This window comes from Giraffa tippelskirchi, chromosome 9, assembly GCF_054371585.1.
Source record: "Giraffa tippelskirchi isolate mGirTip1 chromosome 9, T2T-mGirTip1v1.2.pri, whole genome shotgun sequence".
NCBI lineage: Eukaryota > Metazoa > Chordata > Mammalia > Artiodactyla > Giraffidae > Giraffa > Giraffa tippelskirchi.
Window position 1 is genome coordinate 40051860 of NC_137283.1, and position 22752 is coordinate 40074611.

The window sequence follows — 22752 nt, forward strand, 5'->3', positions numbered from 1 at the left end:
TATAGCTTCCTTACGCATAGGCCCAGATTAATCCTCAGCCTGACCACCACACGACCACAGAGACAAACATTCCCAAACTAGAAACCGTGTCCTCTGCCTCTTGAAACCACCACAGTGCCAACATGGGCTTAGTTGTGCAGAAGACTTTTCCTGATCTTTCTATATAACCCTGAGGGATGCCTTGGTGTTTTGGCCACTCTGAATCCTTGGCTGAGCAGAAGAGTGGCTGCGAGTTGGCAGTTGCTTAAGCAGTAGTACAAAGCAGATGCTGTCTTCAGCACTCAGGGGAAGAGCCAACAACAGTCTGCAACAGCCTAGGGGTTGTGGATGAAGCTGTGGTGGTCTCACCGTCCACATGACAGATCCCTGATGAGGCCAGCAATCCTCTGGTTCCAGGAATTCAGCATGTGCCTTCTGCTTCAGTGAATTTATGCATCGCCTCCCTGCGCAGGGCTGAGTTCCTGGGAAGGTGTTTTGTGACGGCTTTTAGTCTTTGTTCTAAATCACATTAGATGGCAGTGGATCTGCATTTCTTATCTAACTTTGCAGTTAGTGAAAATGAAGTGAAAGTCGCTTAGTCATGTCTGTTTGTGACCCCATGGACTATACAGTCTATGGAACTCTCCAGGCCAGAATACTGGAGTGGGCAGCCTTTCCCTTCTCCAGGGGATCTTCCCAACCCAGGGATCAAACTCAGGTCTCCCGCATTGCAGGTGGATTCTTTACCAGCTGAGTCACCAGGGAAGCCCTTCCTGGAAAACCGTTTTGTTTTTTTTTTTCTTTTTAAATTTCCCCCTAGGTATTTAATTCTTGGGTTGGCCGCCTCTATGCACCCTTGTATATTATCACTTCCTGTCCCCACTCCCGCCCCATGATGGAATTTAGTGGGGTATGTTGTTTGTAAAATCTGCAAGCATCGCCCCTGACTCTGATAGCATGTCAGAGTGGAGCAGGTCTCCACACCCCGTTGTGTCAGCAGAGATCATCTGTAATTCATCAAACCCTCCTCTGTGCACACCATTATTTCGTAGATAATTGGCTGCCTCTCATTTACTCAGAACAGAGCCCTGCAATTGCAAAGCGACTGAGTCAGCCCGAAACAGCATGATTAGTAGCTACAGATACACTGTCAAGGCAAAATCTTGACACTAGAATTTTTGAAAAATCACCATAATTTCAGCCACTGGACCACACATATCATATCATACTCATGGATAGTCGAGGTGGACAAGAAAGGACAGGTTTACTTACTGAGTACATGTTCTGATCACGCAATTGTACCTTTTGAAATCTGCCCCATCCACTTAGAAAAAAATCTCAGCCTCCTCCACGAGGGCAACCTCTCAGCTCTGCAGCCTCCCATGAGAAAGACCCAAGGAGCAGGTCAGAGTACTCCTATTTCCTTGTGGGGGAGGAAGAGTAACTTCAGCTCCTTGGCCAATTCAGTGCCAAACCTGTGAGGTAAGGCCCACGTGGGGGCATCAGCAATACCTGGCACCACCCTTTCGGCCCATCCCCAAGTTGATACTTGGAAAGAGTAAGAGACGCCCCGTTGCCCTACTGATACTTTAGTATGATGTTCTACAGCTCTTTAGATAAAGGACCCATCACCTTAAGTAAAGCGAGAAAAGATAGTTTAGTTCGCTTTTTCTTCCTCTGCTGTGCGTGTTTCTACCGAACTATGCTGCCTCGCCCTTCCCTCTGTGTAGAGTATGTTTACAGAACCAAATTTCAGTAGCAAGGATTTAAAAATTTAGTTATTTGGATTAGCTAAATATAAATCAAGTCCCTGTGGTCTAAACTGAGAGTAATAAGCCACAGACTCATAGAGACTTTAGAAATAATCAAATCTAATATCCCGTTAAAGAACACTGAGCACTGGAAATTGATGCTTTCAAACTGTGGTGCTAGAGAACACTCTTGAGAGTCCCTTGGACTGCAAAGAGACCCAACCAGTCAGCCCTAAAGGAAATCAGTCCTGAATATCCACTGGAAAGACTGATGCTAAAGCTGAAGCTCCAGTACTTTGGCCACCTGATGCACAGAGCTAACTCAACAGAAAAGACCCTGATGCCAGGCAAGAGTGAGGGTAGGAGGAGAAGGGGGCAACAGAGGATGAGATAGTTGGATGGCATCACTGACTCAATGGACATGAGTTTGAGCAAATTCCAGGAGATGGTGAAGGACAGGGAAGCCTGGCGTGCTGCAGTCCGTGGGGTCACAAAGGGTTGGACACAACTGAGTGACCCAGCAACCACATCCTGTTAAATAATTTTATCATAACTCCAAGGAAAAACCACTTAGTTACACTTTAACCCTCCCTTTTATCAACATTCTTTGAAATAAGTCCACCTCACAGTTCCAAAATGGGTTTTTAGTTCAGTTTCGTTATTTTTAAAATGTTTTACCAAGATCTAGCTTTCTATAAAATATACCCAATGGTTAAAGCAGAAGCTTTCCAGGCCTCTAAGGGCTAAATAATCTGCAGAACTGTTCATCTAAGATTCAATTCAACAGTTCATAGAAATGACTCCTGTCCATAAGTTAATTTTAACCCTTCTGAATCTTGGAACTACACGATCCATCAGCACAGAGTCCTTTTCAGAACAGTGCACTCCAAATGCCAAAAGGAACTTTTTCAAGTTTCAAGCTTTACTTGTATCTTGTGAGATGACCAAGTCTATCATCACCATCATCCTTATCCTCATCTCGTTTCCAGAAATGGATGATTTATCACACATCAATCTGCATAGTCCCATAAGGCCAAAAACCTCCTACCAATATCTACCTATTCCCGAGACTCTTCCTTGTCTCCTTGCTTCTCTCTTCTCTTCCACTTTTCGCATTTTGTCTTTGTCTCTGCTATAAAGGAAGATGGGGGAGCACAGAAGACCCTCCTAGAGGTCATGGGAGGTTAACATGAAGAAAAGCTATGAAAATTCCCCTGAATCATCTTTGACTCATCATTTAATAATAGCTAATATTTATGCAATTCACTCCATCCTATGCCTAAAATGTCCCTCAGTCACCTCTTATGTAGTAAATGCTCCATTATTCTGACACTCCACCGGCACTAACCAAGTTATCATGTGGGCTCACAAAATCATGTAGGCTCGCAACCAATCAGTTCAGGATATGCTAGCAAAAGCAGCTCTAAATCGTGCTCCTTCTAGATTTATTTCTTCTCTGAGGACCCAAAAGACACTGCAGTGTGTTCTCCTATCTCTAATTTGTAATGAGTGGTGAGCCATGAAAACTGTGAGGGCCCATCGGCTATGCCAATGTATAGATGTGCCATGTTCCCTCTGATTTCTATTACACTTTAGAGATAATAAATTATGGAAATGTTTGAGTGGTAAGAAATTAGTTCAAGAAGTAATTAAAGAATAAGACCTGTAGGGCAGGCTGTTTTGAGACCACCAAGAAAGAAGTGTGACTTCCTTTTCTAATACTAAACAGACCAGTCCCAGACACTGAATTAATGGGATTCTGATTTGCTAGTCCCATTTGGTTCCTGGAAGAAGCAAAGAAAAAAACCACCTCTGGAAGAAAATAATACCATCCAAAATCTTAAATTATTTCTATAAATATTTTCAAATGAAATGTCCAATGCCAGTATACCTATGCACACACAACTTATGAGGAGGCAATTTCATATAAACAAGGTTAGAATCACCAGACAGCCATTAAAATAAATCTGTTTACTTTCTTTTGGAATGAAAAGGACTAGATTATGCCCCCCTCAAAAAAAATTCTGCAGAAAGCTAGAATCAGTTCAAAATACAGAGATGATGTGAAAAAGAACCAAGTAGAAATTCTGTAACTGAAAAATACAGTAACTCAATGAATGAATTTAGCAGCCTGAGTTTGGCAGGCAAGAAGAGATTTAGTGAACTTACAGATGAGCCATGAAAATACAGCATCTGGTCCCATCATTTCATCTCAAATAGATGGAGACAAAGTGGAAAAACAGTGACAGATTTCATTTTCTTGGACTCCAAAATCATTGCAAATGGTGACTGCAGCCATGAAATTAAAAGACGCTTGCTCCTTAGAAGAAAAGCTATGACAAACCTAGACAGCATATTAAAAAGCAGAGACATCATTTTGCCAACAAAGGTCCATATAGTCAAAACTGTGGTTTTTCCAGTAGTCATGTATGGATGTGAGAGTTGGACCATAAAGAAGACTAAGCATCAAAGAATTGATGCTTTCTTCTAACTGTGGTGTTGGAGAAGACTCTTGAGAGTCACTTGAACAGCAAGGAGACCAAACCATGTAATCCTAAAGGAAATCGACCCTGAATATTCATTGGAAGGTGCTGAAGCTCCAATATTTGGCCACCTGATGTGAAGAGCTGACTTATTGGAAAAGGCCCTGATGCTGGGAAAGATTGAGGGCAGGAGGAGAAGAGGATGACAGAGGATGAGATGGTTGGATGGCATCACCAACTCTATGGTCATGAGTTTGAGCAAACTCCAGGAGATGGTGAAGGACAGGGAAGCCTGGCATGCTGCAGCCCATGGGGTCGCAAAGAATCAGACACAACATAGCAACTGAACAACAACAGTTGTTCAGTTGAAAATATTCCTAAAGAACCATGAAGAGATGAAAGGAGAGTGGTAAAAATATGAGAGGTCAGAAGTATAGAATATACTGAGAAAGTCTAATAGATATGCACAATTCCAAAATAGAATTCTAGTGGAAGATATACTTAGATAGTGGCTGAGAATTTTTCAAGTCACCAATCCAAAAATTTAAGAACACTCCAAACCCAGAGTCGGGGTATAGAATGGACACCTAGGCACATCATGGTACAACTGCGGAAAATCAAAGAGTAGTTTGTTAGATGTAATAGTAAGAAGGAAAAAAAAAACAAAAAACCTTGCTTTCAAAGGAGCAATAATTAGACAAAGGCAACAGCTTCCTGGGTGGCACTAGTGGTAAAGAACCTGCCTGCCAATGCAGAAGATGTAAGAAACGGAGGTTTGATCTCTGGGTCAGGAAGATCCCTTGGAGGCAGGCATGGCAACCCACTCCATATTCCTGCTTGGAAAATATACTTAAATATATAAATATCTCCCCTCCCACTTGACTCTCCTTCCCACCCCACTATCCCCCCCTCTAGGTCATCACAGAGCACCAAGCTGAGCTCCGTGCGCTACACAGCAGCTTCCCGGTGGCTGTCTTTCACACACAGACGTGTATATACATCAATGCTACTCTCCCAGTCCGTCCCCCACTCCCCTTCCCCTCGGCTGTGTCCACATGTCCATTCTCTCTACTTCTGTCTCTATTTTTGCCTTACAAATAGAGTCATCTGTACCCTTTTTCTATATTCCGTATGTCTGTGTTAATGTACATATCTATTTTTCTGACTGGCTTTACTCTGATTTTCTGGTCACTACAAATTACCCAATTTCATTCCTTTTAGTGGCCGAGTAATATTCTATTGTACATATGGGCCGCATCTTCTTTATCCATTCCTCTGCTGATGGACATCTAGGTTGCTTTCATGTCCTGGCTACTGTAAACAGTGCTGCAATGAACACTGGGGTGCATGTATCTCTTTGAATTATAGTTTCCTCAGAGTATATGCCCAGTAGTGGGATTGCTGGGTCATACGTTATTTCTACTTTTAGTTTTTTAAGGAACATCCATAGTGTTCCCCACAGTAGCTGCATCAATTTACATTCCCACCGCCAGTGCAAGAGGGTTCTCTTTTCCCCATACCTAGAGGGTAATTTACTTTTTGATTATGACTCTTATGCATTTTATTGGGAAAAAAGCTAAAAGTTATGCTAAATGCTAAACATCTTCCCGGTTATTACACTCATTAAAAAGGAGAAGAGCATATAATGAATAATCTTAGACCAATAAATTTGATAATAATAAACAATAGACAATAAATTTAGTTGGGTTTAAATTCATATTTCTAGAAAAAGTGCAGTTTACCCAAAGTGACACAAAGTGAAAAATAAAATATGAATAGTTTGATAACTATTACAGAACTCAATAGTCAGAAAAGACCCTAATGCTGAGAAAGACTGAAAGCAGGAGAAGGGGATGACAGAGGATGAGATGGCTGGATGGCATCACTGACGCAAGGGACCTGAGTTTGAGCAAGTTCCGCGAGTTGGTGATGGACAGGGAGGCCTGGCGTGCTCCAGTCCATGGGGTCGCAGAGTCAGACACGACTGAACGGCTGAACTGAAAGAACTCAAACCTGAACTAAAACCCTTCTCACAAAGACAGTGTTAGGCCCAGATAACTGTACTGGTGAATTCTACCATGCAATTAAGAAAGAAGAATCTGAATAAGATTTTCAGTGAGAATTTTATGACTGCTGGAACAAATTCTGGCAGAGAAAAGGAAAAAAAAAAGAAAACCTCTCCCGCTTCTCAATTTGTTGTATGAGTTGCCTTACACATGAACCTGACAAGAGCATAACAGAAAGCAGTTCTACAGACTAATTGCATGTGGAAACCCAGATACCACTGTCCTAACAGATACCTTATGGGTAGATAGACAGGCATACAGATAAATTGCATGTGTGTGTGCACAATCTATGAAAAGGATGAGACATTATGACCAATGCAACATGTTTCACATTAGACTAATCTTATGCCTTTCACCAGGCGAATAAAGAATAAATGATATGATCATCTCAGTAGATGCTGGAAAAGAAAAGACAGAAGTCAACCTCCAACTTAATAAATATAAAAGTTCTAGAAAAACTTGATCTAGGAAGGGATTTATAGTTAAGGATGAAATGTTGAACACTATTCATCTGAGATTACAAATGAGATAAGAACATTTGCCATTAGCCCTGCTGTTTCACAGTATACCCAAGGTCTCAGCTAATGCAGTAAAGCAAGAGCCATAAGTAAAAACTTAGAAGGATTAAAAAGGAAAGAATAAAACTGCCATTGCTCATAGACAAAATGATACATGCAGAACGGTCCAAAGAATGTACTGAGAGACGATTAAAATTAACCAGAAAGCTTAGCAAGGCCTCTGACTAGTAAGTTCTGAATTTCTCAGCTACTGTTGTAGCTCAGCCTGCCATAACAAAATGCCATAGACTGGGTAGCTTAAATAAAAGATAATTATTCTTCACAGTGCTGGAGGCTGGAAGTCTAAGATAAGGGTGCCAATACACTGGGGTTCTGGCAAGAGCCTTCCTCCCGGTCTGCAACCGGCCACATGCTCACTGCGTCCTCACGTGAGGAAGAGAGTGAACTTTAATTTCACTCTTCTTAAAAGTACACAAATCCCATCATGGGGCCTCTACCCCATCTAAACCTGATCACCTCCTAAAGGCCATGTGTCCTATTACATTGGGAGTTAGAGCTTCAACCTGTGAATTTTGGAAGGACACAATCCATAACAGCCACACAGAATATGAAAAAAATTAAAGTTGGCTTATGTTAACATCAGAAATCAAATACCAAAAAATAAGAAAACTTATGCAGGTTTCTAGGTAGAAAACTATAAAATGTTATTAAGAATCATTACTGAGGAATTAAATAAATGGAGATAAGAGTGACTCAATTTTATAGCCTCAAGTCTTCTCAGATTTACCTATAAATTCAGTGCTATTCACATCAAAATCCCTATGATTTTTGTTGGTGGTAGTGGGTTTCTTTTTTTTTCTTTTTTTGTAAAAATTTAAAAGTTAATTCTAAAATGCTTATGGAAATATAGCCTGAGACTATTAAAAAAAAAAAAAAAGACAGAAGCACAGGAGGGCTTACTCTAAAGGATACTGACTTGTTACAGGGCTACAAAAGCTAAGAGGGCATGATGTTGGAACAAGGATAGACAGACTGATGAAACAAGACAGAAAGCTCAGAGACAGATCCAGGCATATATGAATGCTTGATATAAGATAAAAATGACATCCAAGAACTATGGGGAAAGGAAAATCTTTCTAATAAATTATTCTGGAAAAATTGGATATCCATGTAGAAAACTCATGAAACTATATCCCACCTCACACCATATGCAAAAGTCAATTCCAGGTGGATTATAATTCAAAGTCTGAAGTGCAACTTTAGGAGGGAATATAGGAAAATATTGTCATGGTCATGCTATAGGGAAAGACTTTTTAAATAGGATACAAAAGCATTATTATAAAAAAGATGGATAAACTAGACTACATTCAAATTAATTTTGTTTATCAAAAACACCATTAAGAGAGAGTAAGAGTGAGAAATGCCAGATACAGAGTGGGAGAAGGTAACTGCCACATTATGAACAATGAAGGGCCAGTATCCACAAGATAATATTTTTAAAGAAAAATGAAAAAAAATGTATAAGCCACTTAGAGAAAGTGAACAGCCCAGTAGAAACTACAAAACCATTTGAATATGCACTTTGTAAAAATTGGTCTTGGACTGGCCAATAATCTTTAGTCATCAGGGAAACATACTTTAAACACAATGAAATACCACTGTATACCCACAATAGCCAAAATTTTAAATGACTGACAATATCAAGTGTCTGCAAGAATGTAGAACAACAGTAACACAAAAGAACACATACTGCGTGATTGTGTTCAAATCAAGTTCACTAAATTATAGTGTTTAGGGATATATTCATTTAGGGAATAAAATTATAAGGGAAAGCAAAGAATCCATCACCGTAAAATCAGCCCAGTGGTTATCTTTGTGGAGGAGGCAAGAAGGAGCCTGTGATTCAGAAGAGGAGTGTGGGGTGGGAGGGTAGAGGGCTGACAGTGTTCTATTCCTTGTCACGGTGGTGGCAAAACACGTTTGCTTTATATTAATTCTATAAGCTATATATATATATATATAACACTTTTCTGCATATGTTATATTTCGCAGTTGTTTTTAGTCGTTCAGTCATGTCTGACTCTTTGGGACCCTATGGACTACAGCCCACCATGCTCCTCTGTCCATGGGATTCTCCAGACACGCATACTGGAGTGGATTGCCATTCCCTTCTCCAGGGATCTTCCCTACTCAGGGATTGAACCCGAGTCTCCTACATTGCAGGTGGATTCTTTACCATCTGAGTCACCAGGGAAGCCCATATTTCACGGTAAAAAAGAGCTATATATAAATCAGATATGCGGAAATTATTGAGTTAAGGAGAAAAGAAAAGGCAGGAAGAGATTGACTCTAATGTATGGTCTAACTGCTGGCTGGATATTCAGTTATTCCAGAATAAGTTTAAACAGAAAAGAACAGTCGTCGCATATAATCTTCACAGACACTTTGCTCCTGAAACGGATCAGGGTCATATGCTCCACCCCCGCCCCCCCTACCCAATCCCATATCCTCAGCCTGCCTTTTGTCTGTGAAGGAAACTTTAGCCAAAGAATAAGTTTAATCAGAGAAATGAGAAAATGCCGAAACAAAGGAAAACAGTCAAACAGGTCAAAATAGTAATAGTTCAGCCTGTAAACAAAGTCAGGAGCCTTTAGTTCCTCCTCAGGTGCTATAGATAAAATTCTGTGAGCTGTCTGATAAATATTGAAACCCCACCAGGTGGAAGAAGTTAACTACATGATGACCAGACTGTAGCCATGACATAAGCTGCCACAGTTCCAAGAACTGGCCTCAAGGAAACGGAAACAAACTGACCCTGGAACTGGAGATTAACTGTACTTAAGACAACCAAGATGACCCTGATCAGACCACCGATGACCAACGTCAACATGACTGCCAGAGCTAACTGCTGTTTCTGCATGTAGCCCCCTCCCTCTGTCTAGAAAAGCTCTTATCCACTGCTTGTCATCGGGGCTTGTGGGGTGGGGGGAGTCGGCCTTTGGATAGGAGCCCGCCCCCAGGTTGCCAGCCTCCAAAATAAAGCAAAGTTTCCTTTCCACCAACCAGGCCTCTTTATTGGCTTTTGAGCAGAGAGCAGCCAGACCCTACATTCAGTTACATTCCTGCATCTGAGTCCATTCTCCTCTTGGCCACCCTCCCACACTGGGACCACACTGGCCTAGAAGATCATCATTTCAGGAGCTGAGCAGGAAAAACCAGCACAGATGATGCTTCATTTCTCATGATCCTTGATGATACCACTTATGGCGATCTCATTATGGGCAAGTTATTCGAAGCACATCACAGGTTTTATTTCAGTAAAATCCTACAGCCATCCTCTAGTATCGTCCCAGTGTTCAGATGTAGAAACTGAAGCTTAAGGTTGCTCTGGGACTTTTCCCAGGACTCCCAGGTTATACATGGAGAGTTAGGGCCACCCAGACAGTCTGACTCTGGAGCCCGCACTTACCTTTACACTAAAATTGGTGGTTCTCTATATAGAAATGTCCTCCCCTGCTTAAACTCGAGCTAACTAAACACAAGAGTTGATGATGAAGCCGAGGTGCAACATATAGCGTACTCTTGCTTCTTCACTAACTTCAGGAAAAGTACCAGTCCAGTATTTGGTGATTTCTGTGCTGGGGGCTTTGTGTAGGTCACTTTATCCACTTATCACAACCACACTGCCAAAGAGACAGTGCTGCCCTGGTTCCCTTTGCAACAACAATTATGGACTGAATATTTGCCTGGAAGATACAACTGCATTTGATGAAGAGGAGTGGACCACAGTTACTCAACCCTGGATCATAATGCACAAGATTCTGTACTCTTGGGATCAGTGAGGACTCCCAAGGGCTCCATTCAAGACCTTCAGGTTTGAGTTTTCTTTAGAGATACGGGGTTTTCACCAAGGGTCTGTAATTAGCTCTTGGATTTCAAAACATTTAGAAAACTGTTGAGAGGGTCAAGCAGAAAGTAGGACAGGTGTAGCAGACATGGGACTTGGTAACTGCCAATCTCATCCAAAAAGCATGGCTGTAGGCACTGTGCTTGACCAGTTAGCCAAGCTAGCTTCTCTACCATGTGGTGTGTGGACTCAGGGGTGATATGGACTAGACTTCAGGCTTCTGGCAGTCATCTTGCTCCTCGTTTGGAAAAGCAATGCAGCAGAAGCCTCCAGAGGAAAGGGACACAAAAGATAAACTGAGGAGAGGAATTCTGACAGCCACTGAGAGCGCATATGACTGCACTCTGAGCAAGTCGGCAGTGCGGTGTCAACCCTACCTGGGGTCAAACCCATTCCCCTCCCTTATCCCATCGTAATGTAGTTGACTTGGTGTCAATCCTGTCTCACCTCCCATGCCCACAGACAATTACATGCCCTCCAAGAGCCACCCCCATAGTCTAGGATTAGCCAATCAATTTTAATACGTCTTTAAGAGATTTTTCCAAGTGTGCAAGTCAGTGCATAAGATGATAGATCACGCAATAATTAAAGCATTAAAAGAGCCCAATTGAGGATTCTCTTTCCGCCAGCAGATATCTTTAGGTCAAGAAGGGCTATAAAAACCGGCAGATCATTTTCATTCCTTTAAGACAGGCCAAAAAAAAAATGACTTAGAATGTAATTAGATGTTCTTAGCAATTTTCCTCTGCTAGAGCTCCATACCATATTCCAGTGAGGCTTGAAAAATATAGTACAGAACTGTGGACATTCTGAGCTGCAAGCTGATGGGGTGGTATTGTTTTGGAGAAATGAAAGCCCATGATATTGCAAGAGTCATTTTTTTAATTAGAAATTATAAGCCAGAGTCACGGAGACCTATGGGAAAGGGAAGCATTCTAACCGGCAGAATGCCGGTCTGGGCCCCTCAGAGCTCAGGGCTCCTCTCAGAACTCTGCCCCCTCTCTTATCTCTCTGTGACTCCTGCAGATTCCAGAGTTATCAGTTTGAACAAGGAATATGTGCAATGAAGTACATAAGCATTTATCTGTGACACCCCTATCAAGGGTTTGCTTTATTACTCTCCTTTCAAGGATCTGTTATCTATTGGGGCAGTTCGTTGTTGTTTTGTTTTGTTTTTTTTTTAAGTTTGAAGATCTTGTTTGTGGTTAATTTTTATTTCGTTAATCTTTCAAAAGAATGATACTTAATGGAAATGAAAAGTAGTGTAAGAGTTTAACAGAAAATTATTTTCAATGAAACCTAAGAACTCCCCCCATTATGGGTGAGGTTTCATGATACTGCAGTTAAAAATATACCTTCTTTATATAGACTATCTTATTTTAACTGTTGACTGTGACTCTTAAAATGCATATGTATACCCTCAATCAGGGCCCCCATGGTGGCTCAGCAGTAAAGAATCCACCTGCCAATGTAGCCTGAGCCAGAAAGATCCCCTGGAGAAGGAAATGGCAACTCACTCCAGTATTCTTGCCTGGGAAATCCCATGGACAGAGGAGCCTGGCGGACTGTAGTCCACGGGGAGACAAAAGAATAGAACATGACTTAGCAACTCAAACTACAACAACATACCCTCAAACTCACCCAAGGTCATCACACAAGAATGAACATACTAAAACAAGAAATCTGTTAAGATTGCAATCCTTTTAATGGGCCATCAGATCATGTCCCTTCCTCATACTTTGTGCAGCCAGCCAGGCCTAATTACAATGGGCCATGTCCACAGCCAGTGACTTAGAATAAAATCCAGTCTCATGGCCCCAACTATCCCCCATACTCTTGCTTCCAGCTTTCCTGCTTCCTTGCTCTTACTAGGTTATATCACAGAAGCTCCCACCTCAGGGCCCTGGCAATGTTTGGCCCCCCTGCCTGGAATTCTTTTCTTTGCTTCTTCCATTCAGTATTCAACTCAAATGTCCACCCACTCAGAAAGGCCTTCCTCAAGTGCCCAATCTAAAGTAGAGCCCCGTTTCCTCCTTAAACTTGCCTCGTTTTTCTTCATAATGCTCAGCGTCACATGTCATCATATTACAGACTCATTTGTTTGTCTGTATCTTCCACTAGCAAGTAAGTAAGTGCCATTGTCTTTGGCATTTAGAACAGCCCCTGGCATCTCATGGGTGCTCAGAAACATTTAGTGAATGAATGAGTGACAATCGTTCTGTAGAGTCTAGATCTTTCTTGGGCCAGGTACTATGCTAAGTGCTTCATCTGTATCATTTTTAGTCCTCATAACAACTCTGTGACATAGATGCTATTTTCCTGTTTTGTAGATGATGGAACTGAGACCCAGATGGGCAAAGTAAGTAATTTGATAAAGATAACACATCTAGTAAGTCAGAGGCCTAACTTAAGTGCAGAACTCAGATGCTTAAATACTAAGTCAACTCTGTAGACATTCCCAGGGCTCCCCTTGCCCCCCTGACCAACTTCCCCGTGTTTGCAGAGCCTGGCCCTGGGCTACTGTCTTAGAGCCGTGCTGGCCAGCAGGAGGAGAATGTGAGCTACACATGTCCTTTGACATTTTCCAGAAGCTAGATTAGGGACATATTAGTGTTAATACATTTACCCAGTATATCCAAATATTATCATTTTACGATCTTAATAATATAAAAATTATATAAGTCTAAAAAAAAATGTGATGTTTTATGTTCTTTGTTTAGAGTCAGTCTTTGAAGGCCGGTAGATACCTTACTCTTTCCCCAGCCTCCATTCAGACGAGCCACCTCTGTCAGGGCTCGTTACCCACGTGTGCCTGCTGGCGGCCACGTTGGACACTGCGGTGTTGAGAAGGGGCTGATCTCCGCAGTTAGGCGGGTCTGGCTCCAGTCCCACTTACTGTGTGGCCTCGTTCCAGCTGTAACCTGGGGCTCTGAGACCCACCCCACGGGACTTATGGGAAGATTAAAGGAGTTTTCCACATGCAGGCCCACACACCCTGAGCACAGCAGCTGGCCGATGGGTCCCCCCCAACCCAGGAGAGACCTCACCTCACTTCTGAGCCTCCTGAGCCTCTGTCCCCACCGTCTCCCAGGGCAGGGAGGTCTGCAGGGGAGGGACAGAGTTGGGGAGACAGCCCCAAGCTGATGCCTCATCCCCTGGACCATCCCGCTGAGCTCTGGAGAAGAGCTGAGCCTCCTAGCCCTTGTGTAGGGGGCCTGCATATGCCCTCCCCCACTCAGCGGGTCTCGTCCTGGACTAAATGGCCCTTAAATCCCAAAAGTGAGCAATTAGCTCTATCAGAGGTGCATAAAGCTTCCATCTCTCTACTGAGAAAAATCAGAGACTGCACATCTTTGGGCTGGAAGGGACTTTAAAGAACATATAATTCAACCTGTTGTTTTACAAAGGAAGACACTGTGGTTTGGAGATTGGATATAAGTTGCCCAGGTGCACACAGTGACGCACAGGATTACAACTCGGCCCTTTGTATTTACAGTCCGTCTGAACATACACAGAGGTGAAGCCACACAGATGCCCCCGTATGGGCAGCCGACGCCTCTGTATGGGATGCGTCATCTTTGTCTTTTCAACATCTGCATGTCTACTCTCAGCACTAGACCCTCAGGAGACGCAGGGTAGTGGAAAACAGTCTCTATTCCCTACAACCTTCAGTGGGGTTTGCTTCAAGGATTTTGAACCCTTGCTCTTTTGGCGCCATATGCAGCTTGCATGCAGTTCAGTTCTTTGTGAGTAACTGAGGTAAACCATAACATTTCACCATCAGTTTCTCAGCAGTACAACATTAAACACGTCATCTCTGTTTTTGATGAGAGGCTCTGCTTCAGGTTATAGACTTTTATCCATTAGCCTGAGGATTTCTTTTTGGATTGTAATCTCAGCTCACACACACAAGGCAAAGGGAACTGAGTTCTATCAACTTCAGGACCTTTCAAAGGGTGGAAAGGAAAAAAAAAAATAATAACCCCATTAGTCTGTTAAATGTGCTGAACCCCGACAAATTCTCACTGTGACAATTCTTGAGTGTTTGTCTGTAATCCCTCAGCAAATACACCTTTTATTCAACTATGGAGTCGTAGACACTCCGGACGCAAGTGCCATTAATTAAATAACACACTCAGCACACCCTCAGAGCCATTCATTATCCAAGGTGTCCTGCTCCATGCTCGGCTTGAAATTCTCTTCTAACAGGGGCGCACAACTAGAGCGGAGGAGAGTGCTGAAGGAAGGTGACCCTCAAAAGCATGATAAGAAGCAGTCCCTGCCAGAGAGAGTAAATGAAACCGCATGCAGGCCTCCTGGCTTTGCCTCTGCCCCTCAGAGGGTTTGAAGGGAGGGAATGTGTCCCACATTGTAGGGACTTTCTTTCTCAAAATTAGTTTCTTTCATGAAAGATGGAAGTAAATATAAAGTAATCCTTTTTCATTTCGACTTGAGTCTTGGGGAAAGGTAATATCAAGCTGCAGATTTAGAGACAAATAAAGAAGCCGGTTCTTCATAAACTCTGTCAGGATGAGAAAGCCTTTTAGGGAGAGCCTTTTCAAGGCATAGATACAAGGAGGTGATGTCCATAGACCAAAGAGGGGAGAGAAGAGCCTTACTGCCTTCAAGTGGGACACGAGAACCTGCCCAGGGAGTAGCCAGAGTTGCCTAGGGGTGGGTTCCCCAAGCCTTGAAGTGGGTGTAGTCTCATTTGCTACAACAGGATGGGATCAAAGAGGTGACAGGCCCTGCGGGGCCGCACAATCACTCACAGCCACAAGCGCGGGCATCATGTTTCTTGCATGTTCACTGTCCTTCGTGTTTGATTTATCCCTCCAGAGAGCAAAGTGACAATGCTGAATCTGTGGCCACTCAGCCTGGGGGTGGGCCTGACCTCACCGCAGGGCAGAGAGAGGTCTGCGCCTCCCCTCCTGAGGGGGGCTGCCCACATGGTGCCCGGAGCTGCTTTCTGTGCCCCCTTCGAGATGACAAACACACAGGACTGGGAAAGAGACACCCCCCCACCTTGTTTAAAGGGAAGTTAATTAACACCCTCTAGTAGTAGGAAGCTGTTATTAATCTGCAGAGGGACAATTCTGAGTGAGAAAATGTGCTGGCAAGTTGCCCTGCTCTCTCGAGTCCATCCCCACATCACTGGGTTTCCGGCCCCTGCACTTGGGTGGAGTAACCCCTTCCTGCCTCTAGATAGAAGGACGATTGCATCACCTTGGTTACTAATCAGAGCTGCTCTCTGATCTTTGTCCCTTCTCCCCCAGCTTCTTCTTTACCTACATGCTGTAAGAGATTGCCACCAGCTGCTCTTGTGGTCCAATTTCTCAAACCAAGTGTATTAAGAAAAAACCTGAGAAGCAGGGGTCAGGGGTGCCTGCCCTCAGAAAATTGCTCACCTTGTTTCTGGTGTGAGTGGAATGACTTTCCATGCCTGTCTGCCCTGGACACAGGCCTGCTACAAACCGAGAGTTACGTTTATAACAGAGAACTGTTCCAGAGGAATTTCACGTTAGTGTCTCATGGCTTTGTTTTGTGCCTGAGTGTAATCACTTTGTTGTTGTTATTTATTGCAAGATATTTGCTTTACAATATTGTGCTGGTTTCTGCCATACATCAACATGAATCAGCCGCAGTTATATATGTCCCCTCCCTTTTAAACCTCCCTCCCATTTCCCATCCCATCCCACCCCTCTAGGTGGTCACAGAGCACTGGGTTGAGCTCCCTGTGTCACAGAGCAAAATCCCCACTGGCTCTCTGTTTTACATATGCTAAGGTATAGGTTTCCAGGCCACTCTCTCAATTCATCCCACCCTCTCCTTCCCCCACTGTGTGCACAAGTCTCTTCTCTATGTCTGCATCTCCATTGCTGCCCTGCAGTTAGGTTCATCAGTACTATTTTTCTAGATTCCACGCACATGTGTTAATATACAGTATTTGTTTTAGAACCATTTCTGTGTCAGCTTTGGGAAGGAAGGAAAACGAGTTCATTCATTCATTCTTTTGGGCAAGAGGCACTACTTTTGATGGACAATATTCGCCCCGTCCAAGTGGCTCTGCTAAGAGAGCAGAGGACAGACAACCAGCGTAGAGGTTGAATGTTTGCCACGGAGCCTCCTGAAACCTGTCTCCAGTACCTACAGAGTTTGGGGGCTTTCAGAGCCTCTGTTGGGAGCACACTTTGGAACTGGCCTGAAGGCTTCATGCCCTGTAATTCCCTGCCAGAGAACTAGGCCACACTCTAGACAGATCAGAGTCTCTGAGAGTGGAGTGGAGGCCTGGCAGTGTTTAGACCTCCCCAGGGCATTCCCACAGAGTAGCATAGGTGAGAAACACTATCCTAAAGAAAGATGACAGCGGATTGCATTTTTATGGTCCCAAATGTTCCTTTCACACTCTGCCCAGTTAGAATGAAATTAAAAGACTCTTGCTCCTTGGAAGAAAAGCTATGACAAACTTACACCACATATTAAAAAGCCTAAAAAGGTCCATATAGTCAAATCCATAACGGCAACCCACTCCAGTATTCTCACCTGGAGAATCCCATGGAGAAAGGAGCCTGGCAGGCTACAGCCCATGGGATCGCAAGAGTAGGGCATGACTTAGCGACTAAACCTAAGTCACCATGCTTTTTCCAGTAGTCATGTATGGATGTAAGAGTTGGACCATAAAGAAGGCTGAGCACTAAAGAATTGATGGTTTCAAACTGGTGCTGGAGAAGACTCTTGAGAGTCCTTTGGATAGCACAGAGATCAAACTGGTCAATCCTAAAGGAAATCAACCCTGAATATTCATTGGAAGGACTGAAGCTGAAGGTTCAATACTCTGGCCACCTGATGTGAAGAGCCAACTCACTGGAAAAGACCCTGATGCTGGGAAAGACTGAAGGCAGGAGAAGGGGATGACAGAGGACGAGATGGTTGGATGACATCACCGACTCAATGAACATGAGTTTGAGCAAACTCCAGGAGATGGTGAAGGACAGGGAAGCCTGCCTTGCTGCAGTTCATGGGGTAACAAAGAGTAGGACACAACTTAGTGACTGAACAACAAACACAGACAACCAGTTAGGTCACCTGGAGGCAGCTCCCATCCAGGTTCCTCTTTAGAAAGAGAGACAGTGATCTGTTTTCTTAGCTTCAAAGCAGAAGGCCTGTCTCCATTGGCCCTCTAGGATGCAAGATGGATGGGGTCAGAGGGAGGAGCCTCCTTTACTGACACAGTAAAAAGAGGTTGCCTTGAACACACACACAGAGATTGGATCTGTTTAAAACAAAGGATTCTGCCTTTTGTGTGTGTGTGTGAAGAGAGACTTTATGGAGCCTGATGATGCCCACATATTCAGGGGAAATCGGGAGTGATTCATTCAGACCCCAGCTGGGATCCCTTGACCCCCTGCACTCACTCAGTCATGACAACAAACTGCCAGTGGATTCTAGAGACTCTCCTGAAGCTTTCAGGGAGAGATGGGTGAACAGCCCACAGCAGGTCTTACTCAAAACTTAATTGAGGGCTTCCCTGGTGGCTCAGGGGTAAAGAATCCACCTGCCAACGCAGGAGACTTGGCTTTGATCCCTTATCTGGGAAGATCTCACACGCCACGGAGCAACTAAGCCCAGGCGCCACAGCTACTGAGCCTGTGTCCTAAAGCCTGTGCTTCACAGCAAGAGAAGCCCGCACACCACAAGTAGAGAAAAGCCCTTGCAGCAACGAAGACCCAGCAAAGCCAAAAATAAATAAATAAATTATATATATATATATATATATATATATATATAAACTTATTTAAATTTTCTCTATCAGTCTAGTTTACTTCCCTTCCTAATTCAAAGCTCCCCTCCCCAGAGATCTCTTCTACCATCCAGGGCCACGGGGCCTCCCTTCTGCCTTTACTCCCTGCTCTGCAAAACCAAGCCCTGCTCTGACCTTGGTGATGCTACCGCGTCCTCCTCCTTGCAGGGGAGGGGACAGTCTTAGCTCATCTGCCCTGTGCTTCTTGCTGCTGCTGCTGCTAAGTCACTTTAGTCGTGTCCGACTCTGTGCGACCCCACAGACGGCAGCCCACCAGGCTCCGCCGTCCCTGGGATTCTCCAGGCAAGAATACTGGAGTGGGTTGCCATTTCCTTCTCCTGTACATGAAAGGGAAAAGTGAAAGTGAAGTCACTCAGTCGTGTCTGACTCTTAGCGACCCCATGGACTGTAGCCTACCAGGCTCCTCCGTCTATGGGATTTTCCAGGCAAGAGTACTGGAGTGGGGTGCCATTGCCTTCTCCCCTGTGCTTCTTAGGAACACAGAAATATTTGAAAGGCACGTGTTCCGGGGTGGCGGGGTGGCGGTCTGTCAAACCTCAGACATTCTGGGCTCCTGTTCTCGGAACTCCAGAGGCCCCCGTTTTCTGGACTGCTCACCTGGCCCTTGATGACCTACTTCCTTGCCTCCCCCTGGGTGAGGTGGTTCCCCAAAGGAGCTGGGAGCACTTTGAGGGTCTCATTATTCACCTGTCTGCAGCCCCCATAGAACCTCCCTCAGGCTTCAGTATACACATTTGTTGATATGCCCATGTAAACATTGAAAACACCACCGTCTAAAGCTGAGATCAAAAGGGAAGTGGAGCCACAAAGGGCGCCAATATGTGAGGTCCGACCAGAGGATGGCGCGGGGGTGAGTATGTCACGCGCATGCACCCTCATCAACAATGAGGCTGACTCTCCCTGTATCTGAGCGCCGACTTCCACTTGCTTTGACATTTCATGGGTCCCTGCTGCCTGGTGAACCTGACTGGCAGCTCAGTCCAGAGCATGAACAACGGTGAGGACGACCGAGGCTCACACTGGTGGGTCCATCCGACGTGCCAGCACTGCCCTCAGCACCTGTGTGTGTTCCCTCTCATTCCTCCCCGTCACCCCACCACATTCGTGTCGTGTCGCCCAGAGACACAGAGCCAGGAAATGACATGCCCCACGTCTCAAAGTTCAGCCTGTTCACTCGCTGTCTCTGGCATGAGAGGTGGACCCTGTGCCCCACGAGCCTCCAGACAAGTAGGAGACAGGGAGCTGAAGACGGAGCCTCAAGCGGCCAGGCGGACGGTGTGAACGCCGCATCTGTGAGCAGGATACAATGCAGGAGACATCAGAAGTGGACACAGGAAGCCTGCTCGGGAACCGACACGGGCATCCAGGGAGAGGCAGAAATCACAGGGCTGGTGCCGGGAAGGGCGGGTGAAGGAAATAACACTGGGCTGTGGTGTTCAAGAGACCAAAAATAAAACCCAGGAAACTTCTCCTAGGACATAAATCTGCCCTGGACAGGTGAGGCAGAGGAAGAGAAAGGGTACATCCATTTTCAGGCCTGCACAGGTGCCTCTAAGTCAATAACTTCAAGGACCAGGGTGATGATGAATGATCGAGAGATGACCCGTGTGTCCCGGCGAGATGGGCGGCGCTGGGAACCACGGGGGAGGATCCCAGTGTCAGACAAAAGGGAGACAGGCCCCCTTCTGCGGGGTCGGGAAGGGTGCAAATGGATGGGTACCCGCCTCACTCACAGACCTGGGGAGGCAGTGAGTGTACCCTGAGCTAAAACACAAAGGCTGAAGTGGAAGTGATTGTGCTGCTGTGTTCTGGATCCCGGAAGGGAGCGGATGTAATTCCAAAGGAATGCCCTGCCTGCCCTGTACTCTCTGCCCCACTTATGAACTTACAGAAAACGTATAGTGTTGGACCCACTGACAACTCACTCCATGAGCCAGAGGCTAACGCGGGCGCCAGTGTGTCCTCTCGGGTGGGTTGAATGGGCCTGTATCGAGCATATCCTTGAATAAACGCTGGAGTTAGTGGGTAGCCGGGCCTTTGCACCTTGGCCTCCCAGGTCTGTGTCTGCAGTGTTGCACTCAAAGCCATAAATAGCAAACAGGAAATGAAAAGCGACGTAAATCTTCACTCAGGTCTCTGGAAAACCCCAAAGGGGAAGTCTCTTTGTACTTCTCAAAAATGTTTCTCAAAATCTCTTTTATCTATCATGTCCGTGGTAGCAGCCCCAACATTTCCTAAGAGCCCTTTCTTTCAACCTCTCTCAAACTGTATGGAATCTAGGCAGTAAAATTCTCCTCTTTCTTTCCTTCCTATTTAAATTTCTGTTTCCTGGGATGGTCTGCCCTTTCCAATGTCCTCCAAGCAAGCAGTCCCAGCTAGTCTGACTCCTGACCACACCCATGTTCAGTTCAGTCACCCAGTCATGTCTGACTCTTTGCAACCCCATGCACTGCAGCACACCAGGCCTCCCTGTCCATCACCAACTCCCGGAGTTTACTCAGACTCATGTCCATTGAGTTGGTGATGCCATCCAACCATCTCATCCTCTGTCATCCCCTTCTCCTCCTGCCCTCAATCTTTCCCAGCATCAAGGTCTTTTCAAATGAGTCAGCTCTTCGCATCAAGTGGCCAAAGTATTGGAACTTCAGCTTCAGCATCAGTCCTTCCTTGTAACACCCATGTTACTAACCGCAATAACTAAGGCCCAGAAGCCAAGGCTCCGACAAGTTCTCCTCCGGGGTGAAGAAGGTGTCAGAGCTGGGAAATGCATTTCTGCGACCTAGGAATAAGATGAGAGGGCTTCCCCCAATTTTCCTTCTTTATAAGTATTACTTATTTGCATTAAGCCCAGCCTAAATCCTTCAGGTAACTCACCTTGCAGCAAAGCTGATTCTGCACGCTACAGACATACGAGCTCAAGAATTCCCCCGTCCGGGGGCAGGTGCCTCGGACTCATATGGAGAACTTGTTAATAAGCACAGATTCTTGGCCTTCTCTCCACACCTGCTAACTCAGAATGTGGAGGACAGACTGGGGAAATCTGTATTTTTAACAAGCTTGCTAGGAACTTGTGATAAAGGCTCCACTTGGGAGTCTATTCTTACCTAATTCAAGGTCTGAATTTAGTTCATTTGCTATGTAAGATGTGTGTCCAGAAAACAAATTAAGAGACTATGCAGCTGACCTCTGGGGCCTGGGCTGTGGACAGAAAGCACGGAGCAGGTGGGGATCCAGGGAGCATGGCATTAGCGGGGCTGGAATCCGCCCACACCCCGCCACATACCTGCATCTGTGTGGCTTCAGTAACATGTTAACGGCCATCTGAGAGGCTGGCAGTGAGCAAACCTACATTGTGTTTATTGCCATGATTTTTAAAATGCTATTTGTTCTCACTAAATGTCTGGTTTTATGTCCTGTCATTTCCAGGCACGGAAGGAACACGAACAAATCCCCAGGCATAAGGAAACGGGCCTCGTGCTTTAGGGCCCTGCGGTCTTGGAAATGCAGCTAAGCAAACTTTATTACCTCCTACACTTCGACAGCTTTCGCAAAGCATTTTATTATGCTTGTGGAAGCCAATGGGGTTATGTTTCAATCACCGTGACTGACAGGCTGCCTTCAAAACCACGGCACCCACTTGCCCTTCCATACTTCCTCAGCTACGTCCTTAGAATAGAACTTTTCTAACTTGTCCCTTGGCCTGGATGGGAAATAAAAATGCTAGTTAAAGTATTTATCTTGCGTGTTGGCTAACTGAAAAATCTGACATTTGGGGACCTCACAAATGAGCATGTTAATCTCTCAGACCTGCCGTGCTTCCTGTAAACCAAAGGTCTGTTAAGGCTGAGAGAAGATTTAGAGAGTTTCCGTGGAGGTAAGTAAGATAATAGAAGGAGGAATGTATACCCTTTCCTCAATTATATTCTTTTCTCGCCTTGGGTGCCAAGAGACAGAGCTGGCAGAGCTTAAGTTGGCAAAATCAGCTTCAGGAAACTGATCGATATGGTACGTGCGGATCGGACACCTTGGTCTGGGCGCTGGAGTGGTGGGAACAGAAGGAAAAGAATGGAAGGTTCTCAGTGTTGGTCTAGGAAGCACGCCCCTTGCCCGTGACAGTCAGTTTCTTCAAGGAAGGACAACAGAAGCAGGCCCTTTCTTTCCTCTGGCAGATTAATAAAATGGGGGATTAGAGTTTATAGGGGAAAATAAAACATACGAGTAGCACT

General features: G+C 44.8%; 1 protein-coding gene across 38 annotated transcripts in view; it reads left to right on the top strand.

The window, feature by feature from the left end:
* FHIT (fragile histidine triad diadenosine triphosphatase) overlaps positions 1 to 22258 on the top strand; it is a 1651033-nt gene extending 1628775 nt beyond the window's left edge. For 19 of the 38 annotated variants that reach the window (XM_081524685.1, XM_081524682.1, XM_081524675.1 and 16 more), the window contains one exon: positions 21953 to 22258. The gene's annotated coding sequence lies outside the window, so the exon portion shown is untranslated. Of the gene's footprint in view, positions 1 to 9515; positions 9860 to 13034; positions 13064 to 21952 lie in introns of those variants that run through there. The other 19 variants (XM_081524680.1, XM_081524678.1, XM_081524679.1 and 16 more) reach the window with 2 other exon arrangements.
* The last annotated feature ends 494 nt before the right edge of the window (positions 22259 to 22752 follow it).